Genomic DNA, 17,082 nt, shown 5'->3' with positions numbered 1-17,082 from the left:
GAAGGTTCTATGATGATATGCAAGATATTCGTCAGTATTGCTATAGAATAGGGTCATTTCAGGTTCGCTATCCTCAGCTGCCCAAGGAACTAACTGGGGACATCGTCTTGGGCTCCTGGGAGCCACTCTAGGTTCAAGTCTCTTGCCAACCCTAAGGTGGCTCCCTTAACTAAGAATTGTTCTTCCGTGCTCCCCTATCCACCCTTCCTTTATCCCAATCCTCCTTTTTCCCCAAGTTCCCCCCATCCTCCCCTTCTCCCTTTTCTCTCCTCATCTCCCCTTACCTCCATCCAACCCCACCCCTAAGATCCCAATTTTCTCCCCGGCCATTTTGTCTACTTCCCACAGCCAAGAGGATAAGTATATGTTTTTCCTTTGGTTCACCTTCTTACTTAGCTTCTTTAGGTTCACCAATTGTAGACTTCGTGACCCTTATTTATGGCTAGAAACCAATTATGAGTGAGTACATCCCATGTTCATCTTTTTGGGTCTGGGTTACCTCACTCAGGATAGTGTTTAATATTTCCATCCATTTGCATGCAAAATTCGCGAAGTCATTGTTTTTTACCACAGCGTAGTACTCTAATGTGTATATATTCCACACTTTCTTCATCCATTCTTTCATTGAAGGGCATCTAGGTTGTTTCCAGGTTCTGGCTATTACAAATAATACTGCTATGAACATAGTTGAACAAATACTCTTGTCATATGATAGGGCATCTCTTGGGTATAATCCCAGGAGTGGTATTGCTGGGTCCAGGGGTAGTTTGATCCCGAATTTCCTGAGAAACCGAAACACTGATTTCCAAAGTGGTTGCACAAGATTGCATTCCCACCAGCAATGGATGAGGGTACCCCTTCCTCCACAGCCTCTCTAGCAAAGGCTATCATTGGAGTTTTTGATTTTAGCCATTCTTAGCTTAATCAGCACTTACTTAGGGAATATTCTCTAACTATCCTGACTGTGCACATCCAGTTAAAGCTCTACTAACACAGGGTCATTTTGCTGCTATTATCAGAGTTCTGAATATTTATAAAAATTCTTGAATATCAAGCAATATGTGGGATATTCTAAGGCATATAGCATTAGTAGAAGTTATGTAAGAAATACTATTTTTTTCAATAACTGACCTCCAATGTGTCATTATAACTGTTGAAAAGATTTATTACATATAGTGTGTGTATAGCTACCTCTTTACATCTAATATCATTTAGTCGTCATTTTATAGATTTTTCGCCAGTAATTCCAGAAAGCAGGGCTGTTGGGAGGAAGAATGAAATGGTGATTTGAATCCTCTATGATGGAGTGGATATGTGAAACCTAAAAATGCTCAAAAGTTACGGTGTTAATCCAGTATGTACAGCTGTTATTCCCCTGTGTGTTCACCCCTTGCTTTTTATTTATTCTCTAGGAAAAATCTCTAGAGTGACACATTCACAAGTCTGCTTTCTTTCTCTCAGTTCATGAGATCAGTTCTCAGGACTGTTTGTATCCAGTGTTACAGTTAGATTGTAGTCAACAAGAGAAAAGTTCAGTAAAACCCTCTTTGAATGGTTTTATTATCATATAAGAGCAACCAAAATATCAGTGGTGAAGTTCACTTCTCTGCGATTGAAAAAAAAAAGATTTTTGATACCTTTCATGCATTAGACACCAGGAAGATCATGGTCTAGATATGGAAGATATTATAACAAAATGGGACAATGTACTAGGTGGAAGAGGGTCTGGGCATGAGATATGCCTCCAAATCAAAGGCATTTGATCTCTATTTTATATCGTGTCTGCAATTTCCCCTCCCTCCTCTTCTCCCAGTATCTCCTCCCATTGCCATCTGTCCACACTCCTCAGTCCACTTGTCCTCCGTTTCTGTTTAGGAGCAGCAGATCTCCCATGACTATCAAAAAACAAAACAAAACAAAAAATAAAACAGGGCATATCCAGTTTCAGTAGTACACAACATCTCCACATGTATTAAGACTGGGCAAGGTGAACCAGTATGAGGAGTAAGATCCCAAAAGCCAGTAAAAGAGTCAGAGACAGCCCCTGTTTCCACTGTTAGGAGCCCCACAGAAGGTCCAAGCTGTACTGCAGGGCCTTGCAGGTTTTCTGGATGTTGATTCAGTCTGAGTGAGCCCCTATGAGTCCAAATTAGTTGATTCTGTGTGTTTTATTGTGATGTCCTTGACCCCTCTGGCGCCTATGTATCATCCTTTCTTCTTCTTCTGCAGGATTCCCCAAACTCTGCCCAGTGTTCTGCTGTGGGTCTGCATTTGTTTCCATAAGTTTCTGGATGAAGCCTCTCTGGTGACATTTGGGCTGGGTACCAATCTATATGTACAGTAGAGTATTATTAGGCATCATCACATCGACATTTTTCCTCTAGTCATTTTTGGTTCTATTCTAAGTCTCTGGGTCATCCAGCTTGTGGGTCCTGGTATTGGAGTGTCATGGATGGGCCTTCTCTCCTAGCATGGGTTTTAGGCTAGACCAGTCATTGGTTTGCCACTTTTCAATCTCTCGGCCACCCTTAATCCAGCACATCCTGGAGGCAGGGCAGAGTGTAGGTCAAGGTTTTGTAAGTGGCTTGGTTTCCAACACTCCCTCCACTTGAAATCTTACCTGGTTTTAGGAGATGGCCAACTCAGGCTTCGCATACAATATTGCTAGGAGTCTTAGCTAGGGTTAATCTCGTAAATTCATGAGAGTTTATTTATTTATTTAAAAACCTTGTGCCAGGTTTTTACATGACCCCAAAATATCCCCTCACAGCTTTCTAGAAAACTCTTTCAGTACTACCATCCCCAACCTGATTGCTCATATCTCCATTCCCACCAGTCTTCAGTCCACTCACAAAATCTCTTTTAATTCCACTATTACTGTTAATGATAATAGGACTGTGAAGCTTAAATAACACTCAAAAGCCTGCTTTAACACATACCTGCATTGCTTACTGTCACTACTGTAAGCAAGACAAAAGAATCAAGAATGAAGCACCGGCTTTTTTTCAATAAGCAGAACCCCGTTTCTGACCCACCTCTTCTCAGATAGTTGATTAATCCTTGCATGAACTTATTGCTACCAGTTATACTCTAATAAAAGATATATTGAAAAAGTATGATGTTGCTATTATAAATTAAATGTATCCTCTTAGAACTACTATGAATATTTTTTTAAATTAATCACATTTATCTAGGAAAATACTGTTTAATCTATCATACCTTCTAGACTTGTCTGTCTGATTCACTAATTCTGTGTTAATATTTTGTCGAAAGACAGAAAGGTATCAGTACTCTCACTTAGAATTTTTGCTCAGCCTGAGCTTTGTTTATTTTCCTAGCTAGGAAGCCCTTTGTCCACAAGTCTACATAATAGGTTTGTCTTTGGCCTCCCATTTAGTTAGTACCATTAGCTGGGTAAGCAGCTGCCAAAGGGACTTTTTCCACCCTCCCTTGAATTAGTCACAGTAATCCCTACTACAATATTTTCTCATCTCTGTGATTGTTACACTGACTTTATTATTTCTTCTGGGAGCTGACCCTCTAGCTCACATTTTTATCAAATACCCTCACTCTAAGATTTGAATATTCTTGCAGAATCTCGTAAGATGTTTCAGGGTTTTTAATATTCAGAGTACTTGTGCATTCATATAACTATGTATATATTATTTTTGTCTTCCCCTTTAATTCATACCCCTTGGTGATTGTGTTTATTTGCCTTATTCATTTAGCAGTTCTTATTTTCATGCATTCTTTTAAAATTAAGATAATTTTCTAAATCACTATTAGTGTTTTAATAGATCTTGTTTATACTAGGAAATCATTCTAATAACATTTGATAGTTCTAATTTTATTCGTTGTGTTTTCCTATACTATCGTTTCATTGATTTCTTAGTTGAGTTTCATATTTTGTAATACAGGGTTATTCCTGTTATATGACAAGTTTATATGTTCAATGGGTTTTAACCTGAATTGTTTTCATTAGCAAATTATGTAACTTATACTTTACCTTCAGGATTTTGTATTCTCCATGGGTTTACTACTTTTAATTAAGGATAAAGTTACTAACCTAAATAGTAAATCAGTGAATGATATATTAGTAATAAAGCAGTAATTCTAGTTTCTTTTGAGACATTTCTGTGACTTAAAACAATGCAAAAACACTCTGGTCTTAAGTCAGTTTGCTTACCAGTGCTGTCATTTTCCAATACAGTGGGTGTGAACTATCTGTGCATAACTTCAGGACCACATACTCTTCATCACAGTGAAATTGCTCTCAAGTTTATCATTCAAAAGGGTGCTTATATTCTAGGCCCTCAGATGAAGCAATCACTTTAAATGAGCTCATCTGGAATTTATTTTAAAATTCAAGTTGCTGTATTCAATAAGCCTTCATATAAAATTTTTAATTGGGAGAATTTATGTTCATTTCAGTGATGATAAGGACTTTATGTTGTTTTTATAATAACAATAAATAAAATATAAATTGATAGACAAATTAATGAAAAGGGACATGACAATGAACTATAAAATAATACTGGAAGATACAATTTATATACAGAAATGCCAATTATAAGATATCATTAAATCACTGTAAGTAGAGGGCTCTGAGATTCTGAGGGAAAAAACAAAATTACAGCATTTTTTTGTGAAATATATAATGTGACTGTAGCTTTTGAAATTTGGGGCTAGAAATATCCAAAATACTTCTTATGAGGGTATTAATAAAGGGATTGATGCAAATTATGAAACATTTGTCACAACATAATACTAATAATTTTAGAAGTATTTACACATGGTTTCTTTCGAAAACATCAATTTTGGCAATAATGCCAAAACAATACTTCATAAAAAATTCTATAAATACCATAGCCAATGAGATATATTTTTGCCCAAGAATATATGGCCACTTCAGAAGAATGAATTACTTTATAATCTTCACTCTAAAAAGTATATAAATATATACTTGTATTAATACTTATAATACATATACAAAATGTAAGATATATTTTATTTATTTATATTTAATCATTTGTGATTTTTAGTTATCAACATTAGAAAGCACTAATTCATTCATGTATCTTGAGGTGGTTTGACAGAGTCCTTAGTTATGAGTCCATTCTATCTTGACTAAAGATCAGAGAGTTAGAACTTATTTCTGTTCCTTCAATGTTATTGTCAACAGGTGTGGATAATATCCAGACCTGGTATTTCAGGTATTAAGAAATAGATCTGTTTCTACCTCAAACAAAAGTCTAAGGATCCAACTAGGTTCTTACTACCTTAGGAAGATAATTATGGATTTCACCCAGAGAGTGATTTGCCTACAGAATGTTTTGGTCTAGGGTGTGAGTGTTGTTTGTCTTGTTCTGGCGACAGAATATTTAACTAAGACTGTAGTCCATAATTCTGCAACTGGTCTGTTCATTCCTTCTAACATGCTAATGCAGTTTTTAATCTTACTCCCTTACTCCTACCTTTTGGGCTTAGAGTATTTAAGCAAATGCAAATTAAACATGGACGATTTCAGTACTTACTGGAACTCCCTCCTGGTACTGTCCTATGCTTCTGTTTTATTATTTTCACTTGCATCTTCATTTTCTTTACTTGCTTTTCTAATCCCCACACCTCTACCATGGTAAGTGGTATCCTTGACTAAGCTGGTCGTCCACAGTGATTATCTGAAGCTTTAATATAGTAATGACCTTCAGCAAATGTGGTCATACCATAATGTCTGTCTGGTGAGGAAATCTTAAATAATTGGAATTGGAATTGGAATGGGAAAGGTCTCCTTTTGATCTGTCTATCACAGGACTCTTCGTGAGATTAGATATAGAACAGTCCTTTTTTCTAGGCACTGACAAATGTCCTCATGATGAGCAGTGATATATTTGAGAGCTTTGGTGATATTCTCTGAAGGCTAGGCTTTCCAGAAAGTTACTCTGAAATCTGGCTTTCCAGTATCAACATAGTCCAGATAGGAATTCAGTATGTTAGAGGGCAATGGCAGCACTTGACCTTCAAGGGAAAGGCAGTCTTTATCTCAGATGCTGATTTTCCAGGGACCCCAGGAAAAGAAAAGGTTCATACAAACCCCAACTCATGTTAATGGATTATTAATGCCTTCCTTTCTGGACAATGTCATTTGAGATTACTAGATACATGCCTCACTTATTTCTTTATACCTGCATGTTGAAATCCCTTTAAGATTTTATAACCCACAAAGGGCGACACATTTTCATTATGATGGTGCATAACTTTGCCATCAAGTGAGTCTTCTTCTAGTTTCTTCCTGCCTCTTCATTTTTAATAATGGAATCCACATTGCTTTTGATTATCCCAAGAACTTAAGTGATAGAAGTGCTTCAGCTTCTGTATGAATAATTTATTTACAATAAGTGTAATAGAGTGTGAATAAACAGCTTATTTGTGTCTTTTAAAAGTGTTTTCTTCATCTTAAATTCTTTTTCCAATTTAGAAAGTAAAAATATAAAAGACATTTATTCAGTCATAATGGCTCTTTGCTCTTTACACTGGGAAGAGGCTAGATAAAAGAATCATTACAAATATTCTGCTCCTGCTTTCAGTAAAATACTTTTATGAAGCATCTAGTATGTGCTATGTGTAATACAAATTGAGAAGAAGTTCATCCCAGAAGCTGTATGTGAGTTGCTAGGGATTATACGAGCATTTCCCACGATTTCCTCAGTCACATTTGATTTTTGGAAAAGAGTTTTATTTCATCACATTTAATCCATAAAAAAAATTAAGCTACAATTGTCCTAGCTTTGTGAAACTGTCCATGTAAGGGGATAGTACAAAGAATGCAGTATACATTGGAGGGGCAACCCTAAAAAAAATAGATAGGAAGGGCAATTGACCTTCAGTTTACCCTCTGCCTGCATCTGAGATCTGTGCTACTTGTCAAAAGTCTGTGAGATATTTCATTCCACACAAGTCACTCTCGTAAACTAAGGCTCACTGTGTAATGTCTGGATCAGTGACTTGTTGTCAATGGGCCCAGAATATAGACTAGTCTTTAAATGCCAAATCTGTGCCTTTATACTTGGGAGATTAAAGATATTGCAACAAGTTGATAGTTTAATGTAGGACTACTTATTCCCTATAATTTGCAACCTACATTTGTAGTTAGAAATGGAATGTTCCTACACCCACTTTTCCATGATTCTATATCCACTTCTTTCAGACACAAAACTCATATTTTTTCTGGTAACTCTTAAGAGTTTGTAGTGATATGATTGTTCAATGATTATCTTCGTTTCTTATAAGGTTTTGTGCCTAGAATTTTACATTATGTCTTTTAAAAACATTTTCATACTTATTTATTTTGTTTTACATGTATGGGTGTTTCACCTATGAGAGAATTAAAGAAAGGTAAGACTTATATATGGCCATAAAGGTAAACATTTAGAGTCATAATGGACTTCTACCTAACTGAGATTTGAATAATCTCTGTAGAATGATTATAAAAGAATAGGGAGAATACAGGTTAAAACATCTGGTATCCAACTCAAATATAAGTAACTACCATCGTTAAATCAACATGACGCTATAAAAATCGTTCATAATGTATCAATAGAAACTGGCATGACAATTCATATAGATACAATAACCGAAATGTTTGTTATTGTATGTCATTGTAATAATGGGTATTGATGTTGCCAGACTGCTTCAGAGCTAGATTGAATTGTCTGCCTTCAAGACACTGAACATCAAAAAGTCTTTGTATGCTCCACTCATTTTGCAAGGTCTCAAAGGGCAGTTGCCTTGCAAACTCCACGAAATCTTGACAACAGCTTGAAGAAGAGGTTGTGCCTGTGAATGAAACTGGGAACTCACCAAGACCACCTGGCCTGGGTCTGAAAAAGCCTGGGATAAAACTGGACTCTCTGAACATAGCGGACAATGAGGACTACTGAGAACTCAAGAACAATGGCAATGGGTTTCTGATCCTAGTGCACGTACTGGCTTTGGGGGAGCCTAGGCAGTTTGGATGCTCACCTTACTAGACCTGGATGGAGGTGGGGGTTCCTTGAACTTCCCACAGGACAGGGAACCCTGATTGCTTTTCGGGCTGAGCGGGGGGGGGGGGGGACTTAATGGGGGGAGGGGGAGGGAAATGGGAGGCGGTGGCTGGGAAGAGACAGAAATCTTTAATAAACAAATAAATTAAAAAAAATGAATAGCCACTACACTTCAAACATAACAATATCACACAGCTACCATGCATAACACCTGAATGTAGAATAATGATCTGGAGTAGGACATGGCTGGATGTTTGAGGTTCTTCAGTTTCTTGCTCTGACACTCTTCCAAAATCCTTCTCCTTGGACATAACTGAAGCAAGAAGAGGTTGACATTCTCGTTTGTTTATCAGAGCACTTTATTTTCCCATCTACGTTTTAGTTACATATCTAAACCCTGGCAGTTTACTCTTTAGAGTGCTTCTTAATAGCTATTTGTTGATTCACTGTCTTAACGCCTCTAGAATTTGATTGAATATATTATAGTTTTGTTTTCAAGCACTTACTGCTTATTCATGGCTAACTACAAAAATCTATTCCCTATCTTTACAGAAAATTTGAGGACTATAAGAAAATACTCACCCAATTTTGATTCTAAGGAACCTTGTATCATTTAATTTTAAGTCCTTTCAGAACCTGCTCCCTCTATATACATACAGAAAATTTCAGTCATTGAAAAGAATTTTGCCTTGCTTTTGCCTATTTATAATTTCTTCATGTATACAAATATTATAACACATATGTAAGATATACAAATAACAATAACATAAATACCCCTAAATTCACTCTGTTGAAAATTCAAAAATTGATTGTTTTCCATGTATGGTTTTCTCTACCCTGCCTTGTCCTGTCCCTCCAGGTAGCCACTCTACTAAATATATAGTAACTTTTCTGGCAAAAATTGCCAGAAAATAATGGAATTGCACTATAGGAATATTTGTGTAATTTAGTTTTGCATTCAAAGTTCTGTTTAAATGCATATACCTTATGATTGCACTTTTGTATAGTGTTCCATTTTTATATATGTGATTCATATCTATTTTAATAGCAATAGAGCCTATAAAGCATTGTTACTAACATTTATACTGATGATTCTTAATGTAAAAATATTTTTTTAACTCTCAATCCAAAGTGCACTGGACTTCATGTGCAAAATGAGGGGAAAAGAAACATTAAATGGCATGTAGATTTGAAATGCTAATCGCTACCTTTTTCATAGTTTGGCTTGATTACTTCAAAGGAGGCCACATAATGAGATTTATTAGCATTTCTTTTTCATATTTAATTTTAACTTTTCCAGAAGATTTATCTCATAAAATGCCTTAGTAAACATTCATGTGTGTCAGTGGGTCTGTGTGTGTGTGTGTGTTGGTGAGGTGGCAGAATTTAAAGGGAAAATGGGTTGTATGCTAATCCTCCATCTTCATTTCAGTCATAGAAACTATTTTAACAGAGTCTTTCCAACACAGTAGTATCTATTGGTATAGGAGAGTATGGCAATATTATATTAATTTCTTTACACATGTCTTTAAACACATTAATAAAAATTAACTATAATTTACTATAAAATAATTCTTCAGAATCTATATTTAAATTACCACATTTAGATTTGCTGTTTACCTGCCTCATCTTATTTCCTAGGCTATGATAGGAAAATATAAATACTTTCCACTTATTTAATTTGCGGAAATTAGTCAACATAATGAAATTTCAAATACTGAAAACAAGTAGAAAAGAGAAAAAGAAGAGTTACATATTAGAAGATAAGAAAGGAGTGAATGCAGGTGATCAAAACAAGTTAATGAATGGGGATATAAAGCTAACTGTATTTCAAATTCTATTAATTTGTTGTTGTTTTGGTTTTGAATGTGTACCTACAAATACACACCTGACAGTGAAAGTATAAAATCCTATGTAAAGCTCCATAGTTACAGAATGGCTGCTCTAACTGTATAGTTCACTGAGATGTACAGACATTGGATCTGGTTAAGTTGAAGGTGTGGTGCTTATTTAATGTGAATGCTTTGGTTAATAATACAGTTTATAAATCGTACATATATATATATATATATATATATATATTTGGCCTTAGATTTTAGTCTTAATTGCAAATTGTACAATTTTTTTTACTTTCCAAATGTTTTATTTTTCTCAACATTTTGTTTATTTGTTCCATTTTGGGGACAAAGATCTATTATGTATGCCTAACTGACCTTACTATGTATACCAGGATGGTCTTCAAATTGTGCCAATCCTCCCAAGTGCTGGGATTACACAATTATAATAGATGAGCCACCACAATTGCCATATTAATATTTCATCTCTTCTTTCTTCCTTTCTCCTGATAGTGTTCTGAGAAATATTTAACAATGAATTTTCAGAGAAAAAATGGGTCCAGGTTCACAGCATGTGCAGAACTGCTTACATGTTATCAGCCTACACAACTGGAAGATGTTTCATGTTTTACTAGCTGACTTTCATAGGCTATTATGAACTGATTACAGCATTCACAAACCATATCTGTTACTTAAGTATTTTAATAGGTTTTACTGTTTCTGTTTGCCTCCTAAATGAACCTTCCCCATGAACTAATTCTGTCTTCAAGGAGGGTGCTACTCCATGGTCTTACCTGCTTAATATCCATTGTTTTCTTCCTGACCCTGTCAATTGACTGACAAACCAATCTGAGAAAAGTGACACAAGATAAGAAGTCAATGATGAACAAACAACGTAGGGCAATATATCCCGAAAGAACAGTTGCCAATAAGAAAAATAATGATAGTTTAGAAATACAATGTTTCATGCAGTTCAGGACTATTAGATGGGATGAACGCTTAGTAAAGAGATTAGTGGTGCCGGGAAGTTAAGCAAGAGCTAGTAGTTCTCAGAGGACATAACAGAAATATAAGAGAGGGGAAAAAAGAATGGGTATGGTGGCCCACATAGGTAAGGGAGTGAATAAGAATTTGGTTGTTTTGAGGAGGAAGAGATAGCTCAGAAGTTAAGAGCACTTGCTTCCTTTCCAGAAGACACAGGATAGATTTCCAGCACCTACATCATGCAACCCATAACTGTCTGTAACTCCCGGTCGAGGGGCTCAACCTCTCTGGCTTCTGAAGGCACATACAGACATACACACGTACCCAGGATAAGATGCACATACCTACGCATAATTAAAAATAATAAAAATACTTTTTAGAATGAATATAGAAGCTTTAATGACCCACTGATTTTACATGCTTGGCATAGACCCAACCGATAAAATATATAAGCATGACAAGTTGAACTAACCTTGAGTCAGCCCAAAGGTTCAAGGTGCAGTCATTTCAAGCTAGACTAAGGCTCGCTGGTTTTACAACAGTCTCCATGAAGGAAATGAGCGATGAAATAGATTGAAGGAATTCTAAACCCAAGAATAAGCCTAGCACAAGGGAGGGGTTTTTTTTTTTCATTTTGTTTGGTTTTCCAGGCATATTGCGCAGTAAATGACAGCATCAGTTTCTGTACAAGAAATGAGTTTGGGGATGGAGAAAGCCCTACCCAGGTTTGCCGTATGTTTTCCTGGAAAGTGTTCAGTGTTGCATAATTCCCACTAGCAGGCCTACTCTCTGTGCAGGGACACTGAACTGCAGGCTTTTCTCGGTCTTTGAATTCATTTTTCTCAAGTCATGAGTCATTTGCTCTAGTGTTTAACCCTTCCCTTTTGTAGTCTATATTTCTGATAATCTCCCACTTGGATTTTAGATCTTTTAAAATTAGGAAAAGGCAACGATATCCATTAGATTTTCTTTCTCCAGCTAGCAACAGTATAGGTATGTTTCAATTCCTGCTTTTCTTATCTGCATTTGTATGCCGGCTTGCTCTGTTTCTTTTCTACCCAATCATTTTTACTCTGTGCACGTTTGCTTTGCTCCTTCAAAAGCACTTGTGCCTTCAAAATTTAAAAAATGTTTCAATATGAAGAAATCAAATAACTTTCACTGTGTCATTTTTTTGCTCAAGTTTCTGTTAATATTGGCAATAGTGGCCATTTTTATTGTACATCCATCTCTCTGTGTTCTTAAGAATATTTCCATTGTTATATTTTTGGACAATTCAAAGAAATAGTTACAATAGTTTGTATTTTCATTTAGGCATTTATTTTATCTGGGGTGGTGGAGGAAAAAGAACCGCAGTAGTACCTATGTGCCAGGGTACAGAGGTCAGAGGGCAAATTGCAGGAAATGGTCCTTTCCATCAATATCGTGGTTTCCATAGATATAACTAACTCACACTGCCGAACTCTGAGAAAAGTTCATTGACCCACTCAGCCATCTCACTAACCACTACTCCTTTTAAAAAGTCTTTTGTTGAAATTTTTTATAAAATACATTCTGAACATGATATCTACTCCTCCAATGCCTCCTAGGTCCTCCGCACCTCCCCACCCACCCACCGACTCACTCAACTCCCTGCCATTTCTTTCTTCCTCTTATTGAGAAAGCAAACAAACATGTAAAAAAATAAAGAAAAAAACACAAACACAATAAAAGACCCCCCAAAAAAAATCAAAAACCATAATATACAAGCAAAAGAAAACTAAGACACAAAAGGAAAACAAATCAGTATGAGTCAGAAAGTCTACAAAAATACCACTGAGATCATTTTGTGTTGGCCATCTACTGTTGGGCGTGGGGCTCCCCTTAAGTGTGGTGATACACATAGTAAAACACCAATGGAGATAACTAGTTTTCCCTTTTAAAGCAGTTATAAGTTACAGATAGCTCCTTGGTTAGGAGTCGGGAACCCATATCCACTTCTGCCTCTCAACACTGCTATCCCATCTGGTTCCAACATGTACTGGACCTGTGTGTGCTGCCAGTCTCTATAAGTTTATATGTACATTGGTTCAGTCCTGTTGTATCTGGAAGATAATGTTTCCCTAGAATCATCCATCACTCTGACTCTTATAATTTTCTCACCTCCTCCTCTTGCATAGTTTTCTGAACCTTGAGTGGGAGGGTTTGATGAAGAAATCCCATGTGGGACTGAATGTTCCAAAGCCTTTCATTCTTTGCACATTTTCTAGTTAAGGATCTTTGTGTTAGTTCCCAACCATTGCATTAAGAAGTTTCTCTGTTGACTGCTGAATTAGACACTGGCCTATAGTTACAGAAGAGCATCCTTAGAAGTCATTTTATTGCTATGTTCCTTTAGCAGAACAATAGTATTTGGATTTCCTCTAGACCCAAGGCTTATCTAGTCTTAGCAGTGACAGATATAGGATCCATCTTGGTGAAGGTACCTTAAATCAAATCAGAGAATGACTGGTTACTCCCACAAAGTGTGTGCCACTATTTACCACTATATCTTGCAGAAAGGTCACTGTAGTATATCACAGTGTTTATATCTGGGTGATGGTTATAGTTCTCTATATTAATGGGAGTGTGGAGAATACCTTCCAGTAACTTACACAGTAATTAATAGGAGTGAGGTGTCGAGATAGGCACCAGGCTCACTTCTGTGTGTCTGATGCCATATGCAGGTATCATCTTCAGCAATAGGGGCTTGCCCATAAGTTTCTGGAAAGCAACCAAATGCCTTAGCAAGAGCTTGTGATGTTTGGACGTATCTGTGGAACCCCTTTGGCTAATGACTCCACAACATGTAACCCATTCCTTGGAGTAGAATGTTTCACCTGGTGGTGAGAGATCTCTTTGGAACAGTGTCTCCACAAATATTTGATAACTGCATTTAGATATATTACATATATGTATATATTTTAGGAAACTTCTACGGTAGTAAGTTTCTATATGATTCCTCAAGTGGACTTCAGTTTTAGCTGTTGCTATATTAATTCCCTACCCTCCACATTTAATCTTCTCATCCAGTCTCCTCCATCTCTTTATAATTATGTATTATATATCCTCTTCTGCCGTGATCCAACCCCTCATCTCTAGTCCCTTACTCAATATGCAACCTCTGTAGCTACATATATTATAGCTTGCATATTGAAAGCTAAAAAATCTACATTCATATTTAAAATAAAACATACAATATTTGTCTTTTGGGGTTCTGGACTGCCTCACTCAGAAAAAATTTTCTAGTTCTACCTTCTAATCACAATTTCATAATTTAATTTTTAAAATAGCTGAATAATATTTCAATGTATAATGCACCATGTATTCATTATCCATTTCGTAGTTGATGGGCATCTAGTCTGTTTTCAATTTCTGGCTATTATGAACAGAACATCAATGAACATGAATGAGCAAGTGTCTCTGTAATATGTGGAGTCCTTTGGATATATGCCCCAGAGTGGGACAGCTGAATCTCAAGATACATCTATTTCCAGTTTTCTGAGGAATGATCACACTGATTTTAACAGTGGTTGTACAAGTTTGCATTTCCACTAGAAGTAGTTGAATATTCCTCTCTTATCCCACATCCTCACCACCTCAAGCTGTCATTCTTATTATTGATCTTCGCCATTTTAAATGGTATATGAAGAAATCTCAAAGTACTTTTGATTTTTCACTTCCTTGGTGACTAAGGATATTGAACATTTTTAAAATAGTTTCTCAGCCATTTGAGTTTTAACTTTTTCAAATTCTGTGCTTATATCTGTACCTCATTTTATAATATTTGTTTTCTTAACCTCATTATTTTAAATTCTTTATAAATTTTAGGTATTAAACCTCTATCGGACATATAATTGCTAAAGATTCTTTTGCATTCTGTATCCTGGTACTTTTCAAATGATGGCCTTTTGCCATGCAAAATTTCAGCTCCATGAAATCCCATTTATTAATTGTTGTTCTTAGTGTCTCTGCTAATGATGTTCTGTTCAGAAAGTTTTTCCCTATGGTAACGATTTCAAGCATATTCCTTACATTGTCTCCCACCAGATTAGAGTACCAGGTCTTATGTTGAGAACTTGGATTATTTAGAGTTGAATTTAGCACAGGATGATAAATGTGGATCTATTTGGATTCCCCTGCAATTAGCCACTAGAACTATTTGTTGAAGATGCTGGTTTTTTTTTTGACTGTATAGGTTTTGCTTCTTTATCAAAATTCACGTATCCTTAGGTGTGTACTCTTAGGTCTGGGTCTTCAATTCAAGTAAAGTGTTTGATTTTATGTCAGTACTAGGCTATTTTTGTTACTACTTCTTTGTGGTTTAGCAGGAAATGGGGGGTGGTGATAACTCCAGAAGTTGTTTTTATTATACAGGATTGTTTTGGTTATAATGGATTTTTTTTTGCTATGAAGCTGAGAATTGTGCTTTCAAGGTCTATGAAAAATACTATTGGAATTTTGATGGGTATTGCATTGAAACTGGAGACTGCTTTTGGCAGGATTGTCATTTGGTATATATTAATCAAACTAATCAAAGAGAATGTGAGATCTTTCTATCTTCTCATGTCTTCTTCAATGCCTCTTCACTTACTTGGCTAAAGTTGTCCCAGATTTTTTGAGAATATCATGAAAGTATTATATTTCTTTCTCAGTCTTTTTTTTTCATTTATATTAAAAATGAGACTGACCTATGTATTAATATTGTGCCCTGATACATTGTCTTTGACAATATTCAACCCCTTCATGATAAAACTCTTGGAGAGATCAGGAATACAAGGAACATACCTAAAAATAATAAATGCTACATATAGCAAGCTGAATGCAAACATGAAATTAAATGTAGAAAAATGCACACTAATTCCACTAAAATAAGGAATAAGACAAGGTTGTCTACATTCCCCATACCTATTTGATAGAGTACTTGAATTTCTAGCTAGAACAACAAAGCAACAAACAGCGATCAAGGGGATACAAATTTGAAAGGAAGAAGTCAAAGTATCAATATTTGCAGATGATATGATAATATACTTAAATGACCCCCAAAACTTTACCAGAAAATTCTTACAGCTGAAAAAGGCCTTTAGTAAAGTAGTTGGATAAAAGATTATCTCAAAAAAATTAGTAGTCCTCCTATATACAAAAGATAAACAGGGTAAGAAAGCAATCAAAGAATTAACATCCTTACAATAGTCTCAAATAATACAAAATGTATTGGTGTAACCCTAACCAAGCAAGTGAAAGACCTGTATAACAAGAATTTCAAGTGTTTGAAGAAAGAAATTTAAGATATCAGAAGATAGAAAGATCTCCTATATTCATTGTTCAGTAGGATTAACATAGTAAAAAAATGGCCAACTTACCAAAAGTGATCTACAGATTCCATGCAATCCCCATTAAAATACCAAGACAATTCTTTACAGATCGTGAAAGATCTTCATATGTTCTTCATATGGAACAGCAAAAAAATAGCATAAACAATCCTGTATAATAAAGGAACTCCCAGAGGTATCACCATCCCTGATTTTAAGTTCTACTACAGAGTTATAGTAATAAAAAGATATTGCTATAAAAACAGACACATTGATCAATGAAATCTATTTTTAATCCCAGATGGAAAGCCACACACCTACAGACATCTGATTTTCAACAGAGAAAACAAAATTATACAATGGAAAAAAAAGAAAGCATCTTCAACAAATGATCTAACTGGATGTCATCATGTAGAAAAATATGAATATTTATCACCTTGCACAAAACTCAAGTACACGTAAATCAAAGACCACCACATAAATCCAGATACATTGAACCTGATAGAAGAGAGAGAGGAAAATGATCTCGAATGCATTGGCACAAAAGACAACTTCCTATACAGATAACAGATAGCATAGGCACTAATACTAACAATTAATAAATGGGACCTCAAGAAATAGACAAGTTTTTAGACAACAACGGGCACAGTCAATTGGACAAAATGGCAGCCTACAGAATGGGAAAAGATCTTCACCAACCTCACATCAGACAGAGAGCTGATTTCCCAAATATACAAACAACTCAATAAAGTAGATATTGACAAACCAAATTATCCAATTGAAAATGGCGTACAGATCTAAACAGAAAATTCTCAACAGAAGAATCTCAAATGGTTGAAAAACACTTAAGGGGATGCTCGGTCTCCTTAGCCATTATAGAAGTGCAAATAA

Source organism: Microtus oregoni, unplaced genomic scaffold, assembly GCF_018167655.1.
Source record: "Microtus oregoni isolate MIOR12 unplaced genomic scaffold, Mior012 000074F_ref0000038, whole genome shotgun sequence".
NCBI classification, from domain to species: domain Eukaryota; kingdom Metazoa; phylum Chordata; class Mammalia; order Rodentia; family Cricetidae; genus Microtus; species Microtus oregoni.
The sequence above is the reverse complement of the archived record's forward strand: the minus strand, read 5'-3'. Positions refer to the sequence as shown.